Source organism: Rutilus rutilus (assembly GCF_951802725.1).
Source record: "Rutilus rutilus genome assembly, chromosome: 22".
In the NCBI taxonomy this organism is placed as follows: Eukaryota; Metazoa; Chordata; class Actinopteri; order Cypriniformes; family Leuciscidae; genus Rutilus; species Rutilus rutilus.
Window position 1 is genome coordinate 28266249 of NC_140227.1, and position 11249 is coordinate 28277497.

Below are 11249 nucleotides of genomic sequence, written 5' to 3' on the forward strand. Positions count from 1 at the left end.
CGGTGCTAATTAACATTCATGAGACAAGCCTTCGCTGTAGTAGGCCAAGAAGGGATAGGGATCGCGTGTGTGTTAATATGTGTTCATTTACAAGCACCAGGAAGCGCAGCTGATTTTTAATATAACAAAACCCTGGATAATCATTGAAACTAAATAAGTCTGTCTTCCTGAAACTGTTTCCGAGGGCGGTAATACATTCACTGCACCCATAGACAATGAAACAATATGAATTAATCTTCATACTAGAGGAAACTATTAAGATGATTGCTATTAAATTGCCAGAATTAAATTGAGTTACGTGTAGCGACAAATAAAATGAATTTAAACGAAACATCTGTTCTGTGGGAAGGAGCATTAGATCCATTATTAAACTACCGAGAGCACTGCATTTTTCTATTCAGTTAATGCAAAAAAACAAACAAAAAAAAAAACTAAAAAAAACTAAATGAATACTAATAGATTAGAAAAAAATATTGCTGCCTTAAATTTTAAGTACAATCAACTTGAATGTTTAAGTAATTTCAACTTAAATTACATTAAACTGACTTTTAAAATATAAGTTGAATCTTGTACAACTTGAAAATAAATTGCTATAAAAAGTAGAAAATTTAGTTATAGGCATAACTTAGTGATCACTTTTTTTTTTTTACAGTATATTTTTATTATAGATATTTGTATATAATACATGGTAAAATAGCCTATAACGTTTTAATGCAGAAATAAAAACATTGACTTAACATTTTGATCTCATATGAACCCTGTAACCAACTCAAGAACGTTATAGCCAAAATAATAGGGCTCCAAAGAACCATGAAGAATCTTTATCGTTTAGTATATGATTTAAAAGTGCAATTATCAAAACTTTTCCTTCTAGTACATGCGATATAAGCCTCAGCACTGAGAAGTCAAGCATGGCTTTATTCTGAGAGCTGTCAGGATGATAGGAAGCTGGCCAACCGGGGACTCCACAACATGCTTACACCCCAAGGCATCAACACGATCCACAAACTGACCCCTAACAAGATCCCCTGGCGCTCTGTGCTCAGTAGTGCTTCTCAGGGGACAGAAAAAGTTGCTTTGAGAGTTATTATTCTGCTTGCCAACAAGAATGTCTAAGAATAAGAGGTCTAAGAATATTTCGAATAAATTCCAAAGTAGCTGCTTAATTCTGAAAACCTTCTAGCCTTGGGTGGGATAGGCCTAATTTGTTTACGAGAAATCAAAACCAAGCCCTTTTGTATTTTGAATTTGACAGCCTTGTCTCCTTCTGATAAGGGACAAACACGTTACAAAAGTGAATGTGTTTACTGCCCTGTTGTCTTTAGTGACCTTACGTACCTGTATTTTGAAGCACGCATTTGTTTACAAGACACTTTCAAAGGGCCGCCGTGCAGTAACATATAACCTATTTATTTGTGTTGTCAGACAGCGTTATCTGACTCGTGATGTCATTTATTGTTGGTGGTTGTAGACAGAGTGAATGACTAGAAGTGATAGAGTGTGATTATCGTTCACCATTTGTTTAACAAGAATCTTGCTACACGTGCCATTCTCACAAGAGTCAACCAAAGCATGCAGACAAACAAGTAAATTCATCAGAAGAACTAGGCAGGTTTGGAATTAGGTTCAGTCACATGAATTCCAGTAAGTCCACATTAGCTGATAAAAGGTCAGAGTTTTGGTGAACTGCATTAAATTAATGGAATGTAAAGGTCACTGTCTAATTAGAACAAGAACATAGATTATGAAAAGACAACTGACTGGACCACCTGACGCAGAGACTGTGGAAACTGCCAATGCATTCCCAATACAAGAGAATATAAATGAATAGAATCTTAATTACAGGGGGAATTATTGTGCAATTACTGTACAGTATGTGTGGCAGTGAGTATGACTACACCTATAATTATAGATTTTAATTATGGGGTGACCTGCAACAGTACATAATACACTATATCAAAACAATAAATCAAATACATGCTGATTGAAAATGTGAACAAGTAGATTTCAATATACTTGTCAAGGTTGGTTGCAGGAAAGCAGATGATGAGTAATTCCAACTCAAAGTTTAATAATGATGATAATAATACAAAAAATAAACAGACTGGAAGGGCAACACACACTAAATGCAACATAGAGCAATCCGAGAATGAATGTGAGGGATCAACTTATATAGCAAACACAAACGAGAATAATTAATAGAACACAGCTGACACCAATGAACAAAAATGAGGAGCGGAAAACTGAACAAAGGAACACGTGATGAGAATGAAAACAAACTACAAGTCCATTATGATGAGACTAACAGAACATAATGGTGACAACACTACTGTTCAAAAGTTTGAGGTCTGTAATACTTTTTTTTGATGTTTTTGAAATAAGTCTTACCCAGGCTGCATTTATTTGATCAAAAAGTAAATACAGTAATACTGTGAAATAGTATTACAATTAAAAAGGATAATAGTGACGCAAAGCCGAATTTTCAGCATCATTACTCCAGTCTTCAGTGTCACATGATCCTTCAGAAATCATTCTAATATGCTGAAGTTCTGCTCAAGAAAACAGTTGTGCTGCTTCATATTTTTGTGGAAACAAAATATTTTTTTCAGGATTCTTTGATGAATATACAGTTCAAAAGAACAGCTTTAAACTGCCGTTTTCGACCAATTTAATGAGTCCTTGCTGAATAGGAGTATTAATTTCTTGCAGGTCTTTGTTGTTTATTTCACAGTTTAAAATATGTTTTCATAAAACATATATATATATATTTTCTTTTATGTGTTTGGCTACAAACCATTTGGCAGAAATATACTCTTATTAGGCAACTTAACCTATACTTCTGCAAATCAGATTGAAATATTTTAGAACACCATGTTTAGATGTGTTTATCACACCATATCTTGTTATTTTCACACCTACAGCAGATGGTTAAATCAGCTATATGTTTAGGGTGAAACTACTGTTAGTTGGGACTGAAGTTACATTCATTTTAGTGATGTCACAATCCAAAAAGACCCAGTTGAAGTGTTCCAAACTCCTGGAATGTTTTCTCACTGACTGTGCTAGTCAAGTGATAACCTTATGCCCCTCAGAGGTGCCACCTCTTGTGGATTGCAAACCGTATTATCTTTATAAGTTCTCAGAGTGTTTCTTGAAGTGTTTTCACTCCTTGCTGAGGCAGAGATGAGCCAGCAAAACAAATCTATCCATAGCAACAGCATCATGACAACCACTCTCTCCTGGCAACTCTCCGGATATCTCTGCCAGATTGGTCCGCTGTGCCTTGTTTTTTTGTCTTACTCTTGGGAATATTCGCTTGGATTTGAACAGTCAGTTACTAAAGTGTATAATTGTGTACTTACCTAGCATCAAAGCAGCTAAACAGTTCAACTGTATATACTTTATATCACGGCGCTTAATATATAACACTGGGAACACAACTACAAAAAAAGTATACCTTGGATGCACGTCGTGCCAAATGTGTAAATACTATGATTACATAAGGGATTTCTCTGTTTTAGAGCAAGGTAAACACACCTCACATTTGCCATGACATTTGGCGCAAGGTCCAATGCCACAAATTGCACAACGGCGTACATTTCAATTGAATTAAAAGTACAGAAATAATTGATTTTACAGATTACGTCTGTTTATTTTAGGTCGTAGTTCACACACCACCTTACAATCAAACGAGAGAGGAAATTATAGTGTCATTGGTAACAGTTTACAATAAGATTTGAGTTGTTAACTTCATTAAGCCTAGCACTTACAGTATTGAGTGTTTTATTTAATGCATCATGTTTTCCATTATTGCAGCTCTATGAGTGGCAAGGGGATCATTGTAAATAAATAATAGCCTTTAGCTTAAAAATAGACACCTGTAGGCCTTCCTGACATGCCCTGCTGTCAGCCTTTGTGACATGTCTTACTGGAAACATGAACAGTTTGGTTTTGCTTACCTGACAACAAACTGAGTCGTTGCCCATATTTCTGCTGGCACTATCTGATCGTGGGGAACTCTGTGTCTCTCTACATCTGTGCAGAAACACACCTCCTGACCTTGTTTACCTTGAAAGACCACATGAAAAAACAGTTTGGAATAATGTGTTGAGCTGTTTTAACTGGAAGCAACTTGCAATGACATATCTTAAAATAACGTTTTTTCTCTCAAGATGCACACCAGTAATGTGTTTTTCTAAGGCACGTTTATAAAAGCTTCTTAAATGTCCTAAGGCCTAAATCCTGACTTAATCTAAGCCCTGTCTGTGAAACCAGCCAACCTTGTGGTCATCAAATTCAGCCTTAGAACAATGTCAGCTTGAAAAAAACCCTCGGTCATTACCCAGTCGACAGGAACAAAAATCTACCTCAGTGTGTAGGCTGAGCAAATATAAATACCTATAACATTTTGCAAGAGCAAATATTCCAACAGGACAAAGGTACGAATGAATGTATAGGCTACTGTGATATATTTAAGTTATAGCATAGTAGTAACATGCAAAAAATGACACTGAATACGTTTGCAATCACTAAACAATGCTCTGGCAACCGTTTAGAACACTATGAGGTGAGTTTTGCACAAGGAAGCGTTCTGAAAAATGTGTGTTTTGTATATACACTGACCAGTCGAAAAACAATCGCTGTTTGAATTTAAGTAGGCAAATGCTTAAGACTCAAGAGTCTATGATTGGATCATTATTGCAGTGATTATTATGCATGTTATATATGTTGAGCAACAGTTCTTCTCAACCTAACTGATGGATCTTGACCAAAAATGTATGCACCTCTTGATGGAAATAACATAACAACATTTATTTCCATCAAGAGGTGCATACATTTTCGGTCAGTCCAGCACTCTGTAAAGTCTCCTCCAGCACATCCCAAAGATTTCCAATGAATTTAAGGTCTGGACATTGTCTGGAAATGATTCTTCAGGCTTCCTCCCAACCATTCTTTCACAATTTGAGCCTGATGAATCTTGAAATTGTCATCATGGAATATGGCCATGATGTGTTTTCATACAAGGTTGTTTAAGAAAAGAAAAGCTACACACTCCATCAGCGAGGGTTAGAAGAACTGTTGCCAACATGATAATCACGGCAAAAATGATCCAGTCATTGACTTTTAAGCATTTGCCTATTTAAATCCAAACAGCTACTTTTTTTTTCTTTTTTTTTTGCCGGGCAGGCGAATGTATAAATATATGCACTCCTTCAAAGTAATTTAATGCCATTTTCTCCATTTTCTCATCTGCCAGACATAAAAGAAAAGTCCAATGGTTTAGAAAAGTAATAGCACAGCTCTCCTCAACCATCTGTGAAATTCGGGGCATCTCACTTCATGAGGTGCTGGATGAATTATGCGCTAAAGTTTAATACGAACTTCGAATCTGTAGCCTTAAATATAGCAAGCACCTAATGATAATATTATGATATGCCATTTTCAGACACCATCTCTCATATCTGTCCAGATTTAAAGAGGTTAACACTCACAAATTTAGCCCTACACCGTGATTATGACAAACACCTTCTTGGTAGATAAAGACATTCTCTTGAATTTGTCTTCCTGCTACTCTTTCCACCCACAAACGCAGCAAGTATTACATAGCCTGATTCAAGCTCACAATCCTATAATCTGATTTTACTGAGCTTCAGCGTGTAGCAGCATGCGTTCTATTTGTATCAATATGAGGAATGAAAATTGTTATATTACACTCCTCGATTTATTATTAAATATATCAGAACATTATTTCAACCCCTGCTTGTTGCAATTAAGTTCTCTGAAACCGCAGAAAATCATATCATGTTTTCCTCATTCTGAGTCGCAAGCGTGCTAGTTTAGTGGAGACTGGAGAGAGTAAGCATTTTCCACTTTAGACAGACTTTGCTAGATTTTACCCCTTTGTACTTATGGCCAAACATCATTAAAGCTCTGTTTTAATACATTCAGAGCCGTGCCGCAGATAGCTTAACACAACTAATGTGGAAAATTCTCCACTGAAGCCGGGCACAGGGTGCAAAAGCCGTTCCCGACGGGTCACCCAGTGGCCCTGAGCTCAGCGAGGTCACGTGATCAGAATACTGACCAGGTGGACGGAGCCAGGAGGCACCTGCACAGGAACGGTTGGTTACAGAGTAGCCTGACTGCATGTATCACATCTTAAAAAGGTACTTCAACCCCAGAACATTTCACCTAGGTGCCCTCAGGGCGCCTTAATGTCCAGAATAGGAAGTGATTCACAAATGAAAGTGTAGAGATGTGATTCTCTTTAGACAAACACCATGTGCCTGTTAAAGAATAATGCAAGTTTGCTTATGAAATCTAATGTAATGCAGAATTCTGGATGGTGTGGGCTATTTTTAGATCTTCTAGAGAGTTCTTAGACTCTTCTAGACATGTCAAAACTTGGACTAATTAGGATATATTATAACCGATATCTATATTATAATGTATGTCAAGGAAGTTCAGTGATTGTAAGCATACATAAACTGATAAACGGTGTCACCAAGTGGTAAACAGTATAATTGCAGCCTTACCAGCCAGTCGACTAGTCAGTCACCTAGCTTTGAGAATGCGATTCACTTGAGCGAGTCGCTCCAGATGGTTCGTTCGAACTGATTCAAATTCAAGATTATTTCCATCGTTCAAATGGTCACACGCTGCTAAAATAAATAAAAAGAAGATGGTCTTACCTGGCTTTCCACCACGGTAAGGCTGGTCTGTTGCATTTTAGAGGGGTTTTAGGCACTGTTCAGCTGGCTATTGGAAAAACCAGCTGGTTGCCCAGCTAAACCAGGTAAACACCTGCTGGTAAGGCTCCTTTGAAATGGTATGAGTAAGATGTAGGTGTTCCAGTATGAAGCTTTAGCTCTACGGCTCTTTTGTGTCAGATAAATGTACTTTTTCTTAAAAAATAAATAAAAAAACGACAAATGTGGCGTTATTTGTGATAGGCCTACCTCCATTGATTCGTAAACGGAATCACACTTGGGAACTTATGCTGCCTTTACGTGCTATATCGGAATTATCGTAAATACTAGTTTCCGTGTTAAAAAATTGGACATGAACGCCCACTCAAGTCAAAATTTGAATGCGACGAGCTCGTAATCACGACTTCAGAAGTGGGAAGTAGGAATTTTCCGATAGTACGTGAAGGCAGCTTCGAGGAAGATCAAAATAACTTTATCTCCATATAGGCTAACACATCAGCACTAGCCTCATTTTGCAGATACTTCAAATTTGTACTCACAATGTCCTTCATTAATTTGCACTATATAGGTCGTTCATGAACGTTTCGTTCGGTGTGCATTTGTCAAATTTAAGGTCTCGAGAGGTGGACTAATAATGTTTGTTTCTCATATTTATCTCTGGCTGCATTATAATGATTTCCTATTTGGAATATGATCAGTGTGGACGTGTTAATGTGGTTATTTATTGGAAATAGGCTATTTAACTCTGATATGACATGTAGGTTATAATTTATTTTATTTTATTTTTTTGCCGAAGGAGATTTAAAGATCAAACATTAAAATAATCCGATATTTCCATTGTCCCATCTCTACTTTGCACACAAATTGTTTCGACCAAATCAAAGAATCGGCTCAAACGAACGACTCACGAGTCGGACAACACAGGATAAAATTAAAGGGATAGTTCACCCAAAAATTAACATTTTGTCATAATTTAATCACCCTCATGCTGTTTGAAAACTATGAGTTTCTTTCTTCTGTTAAACCCCAAAAAATATTTTTGAAGAATATTTGTAACAAGACAGTTGACTTCCATAGTCAGTTTTTCTTCAGTAGGCTAGTCAGTAGTTTTTGTGTTTTACAAAAGAAAGAAACTCGTACAGGTTTGGAACAACATGACAGTGACAACATTTTCATTTTTGTGTTCACTGTCGGTTTAAGTTAATGTATGGAGAAATACACATTTCAAACTTGACCTATAACTAATACTAATATTTGTTCATGATATTTTAAGATTATACCTGTTTAAACTAACAGCCAAGACTGCTTTACTATTTCCTGAAAAGCCGGCCAAGAGACTTCCAAGCAATCCGGAACACAATAACACATCAGCACTAGCCTCATTTTGCAGATAAACTGTGTAGAACCACTGCAGCACTTTTTAACTGCATCTCTGCAGTGTTTTATAGCAGGTCTGAGCGTGGCCGACAGGACCGCGAGACACATTTCACCTCTGCAGAGGTGAGAGAAATCAATAGAGACAAATAAACCTCAGGCCAGGAGTCCACACGGTTAGAGTCGCTCCCCGTTCTGTCAACCACTATCCTACTTGAGATTCAAATAAGTGAGTCACTATTTGACATCATTAAAAAAAAAAGAAAAAAAAAGAGAAAAGTAAATCCACTGTTTCTTTTTTTCCCCCAGATAAGAGTGCCATGGTGAATTTAAACCAAGAAACAAGGAAGCAAAAAGACTGGAGACAAAATTCATTTAATGGCAAAACCACAAGCAATTGTAGAAAACCATGTATTACAGTGCTTTATTTTATTGCTATGTGCATCCAAGACACATTATCCTAACAAAATGAGAGCAAATAGCCAAGTGAAAACATTATAATAGAAAAAACATTTAATGATGTTGGCCATAGCTATGATGACTTCCCTAAAGGCTTTTCAACTTCATTTCGATACAAAATACTGCATCTCTGAACTCTGTGCTGACAATGAGTGTGTTTACATGCACAATCTCACACTGATTATGCTTAATAAACCAGCAGCATGTAAGGTCACGTAAACACATTAATGGTTTCTTTTATCAGCCAAAGGTCATAAACTGTTTAAGCCACAATCCTGGCAGTTTATTCTGTGTGTGTGTGCATATGTAAACCAATCATTTCAAATCTCACATTAATGTTTCTTGCTTTGCAGGGATTTTTGAAAGAGTTGAATTGTTGTGCATGTGAACACACTCAATATCTTTTTTATTAGTGTAGCATTAAAAACCCCATGAAATCCTTTTTAGAGGGAATATTCCTGTTCTGTTTTGATGTATTTCCCATCGGAAAGTAAATTGGGGTAGAACATTTCAAAAGGCTCGTCTTTACATTTTTAAAAAGCCACGCAACTCCCAATTTTCGATTTCAGGGGTTTTTAAAGATAAAATACTTGATGCTACTATAAATTGCTGAAGACCCTGTAAACATTTAGAAAAAGGATTGCATGTATGTGCTACAGCAGTGCAATTTAACTTTGACAAGGATGAAACTGACCAGAATGAGTGAAAAATACCAATATTCACCATACAAATCACCAAAATCTGTTCACACATCACCTACACAATTAATGCAGGGAGGTATGCACAATTAATATCACTTTATTAATAATACCTCAGCTGTATTACTAGATGATCATGCTAAAAATAGCAGTAGATTAATTAGCAACCCTGTAAATACCCTAAAAATATCTCAAGACACCGTTATAGGGAGACTGCTGCTACTGTAAATCTGCTTCTATTTCAAATGCCTATATATATTCTGTTTCTAAAGCGAGTGTGGCTGTGTTTGTGGATTTCTTGTTGGCTTAACTCGTTCGGTGGTTGTTTGGTGCTGTTGGCTTTAGGAGGCAGATTGTCGTTGCTGTGCATCTTGTAAAAATGGCATTAACAGCGAGCTTCGTGGAACTAAAATACATGTTGTTCCCTAAAATGTGCTTAGTTATTCCTCATCAGATAGTGTAGCTTATTCATTTGAACAGTCTAGCATCCAAGAACCTTGCTGTGCTGACATTAAGCCTGAAACATACTCTACATAAGTACGTACTGTAAACAAACTGTAGTTTGATTTCATTCATGATTGCATTAGGAAATATGTCAGCATTGCCACAAGGGGCGCTATAGTAGGCATCTGTGTAAACGTCGTTTTCGACAGTCATTGAATAGAATCTTGTGCTAGGGGGTGCTAAAATTTCACATTTTACCTTTAAACCGTTGACATGTTTATAGCTTGTTACCTGAATATGGATTAAGACAGACGTTTGAAGGAAACTCTACGACCAGGGGTTCTCAAATCTGGCCCTCGAAGTCAACTTTCCTGCAGTTTAGCTCAAACCCGAATCAAACACACCTAATCAAGGTCCTCAGGAATACTAGAAAGTTATAGGCAGGCGATTTTGATCAATGTTGGAGCTAAACTCTGTAGAAAAGTGGACCTCGAGGGCCAGAGTTTAGAACTCCAGCTCTACGGCCTCCTCTACTGCTTTTGCAATGCATTGGCCAAGATTTCAAATTTGGGTAGAGCTGTGTTTCCCAGCCCTGTTCCTGGAAACACACCAACTGTACACATTTTGTATGTCTCCATTATCTGACCCATCTATTTCTGGCCTTGGGCTGTGTTTAACTCCACTTTTAGACGTACACTTGTGAACCAAGCACTTCCCTTCAGGAGAATCCCCGCTGCCATTTTGAAGTGCGTTCAACTTCTTTAAGTGGGCGAGGGAATTGTACTTGGACAGACTCCAGCCTCGATGACCCTTTGATTTTGATCGATGGAGCGAGTCTACGCAACCTGTACACTTCAGGCAGATCCATAGACCACAATGACATCATAGCAGATTGCGCTTAATTTGCCCCCACCCCACACAAAGCTAGTGTATGAAATTATAGTTATTTTGACATGTGACTGCATATTACTTGTAGCTACCTTTTTTTTATTCTCCCCAACGGCCCAAGCATACACACAGGCCTACAGAATGGTGCGTAAAACAAATTCATAAGGAACAAAAATATAAATAATAAATCAGCTCCATTGCGGATTCCAAGTGGGTTTAGGGCGTTCCATTTAAACACATTGCAAGGGTTCCGCCAGTAGTGGGCACTCGTGGAATGTAAGCAATGAATGAGACGAAGGGAAGTTAGCAAGGGAATGGCATCAAAAATTGGACTTAAAGTCCTTCCACACTGAGTCTCTGAATTGTCAAAACACCTCTCAAAATGCTTGCTACGGATGCGAGAAACGCAGAAAATCAAACCGGATCCAAATTGTTTTATGAAAGTTTCTGACACAAACGTGACTGACACAACGTGAGGTTGTATTTATTTTTTGACTCATTGTGCAAGGAACTTTAGAGTACTTTTACACAACAACGATATGCTTAAAACTGAGATGTTTTTCCATTGTGTTTTCCGCATACAGACGACACCATTGTCAAACCGATCCCCATCCAGACGGATCCGCGAAAACGACTAAAAACGCTGCCATGCCATTAGATGGCGATGAAACACAAT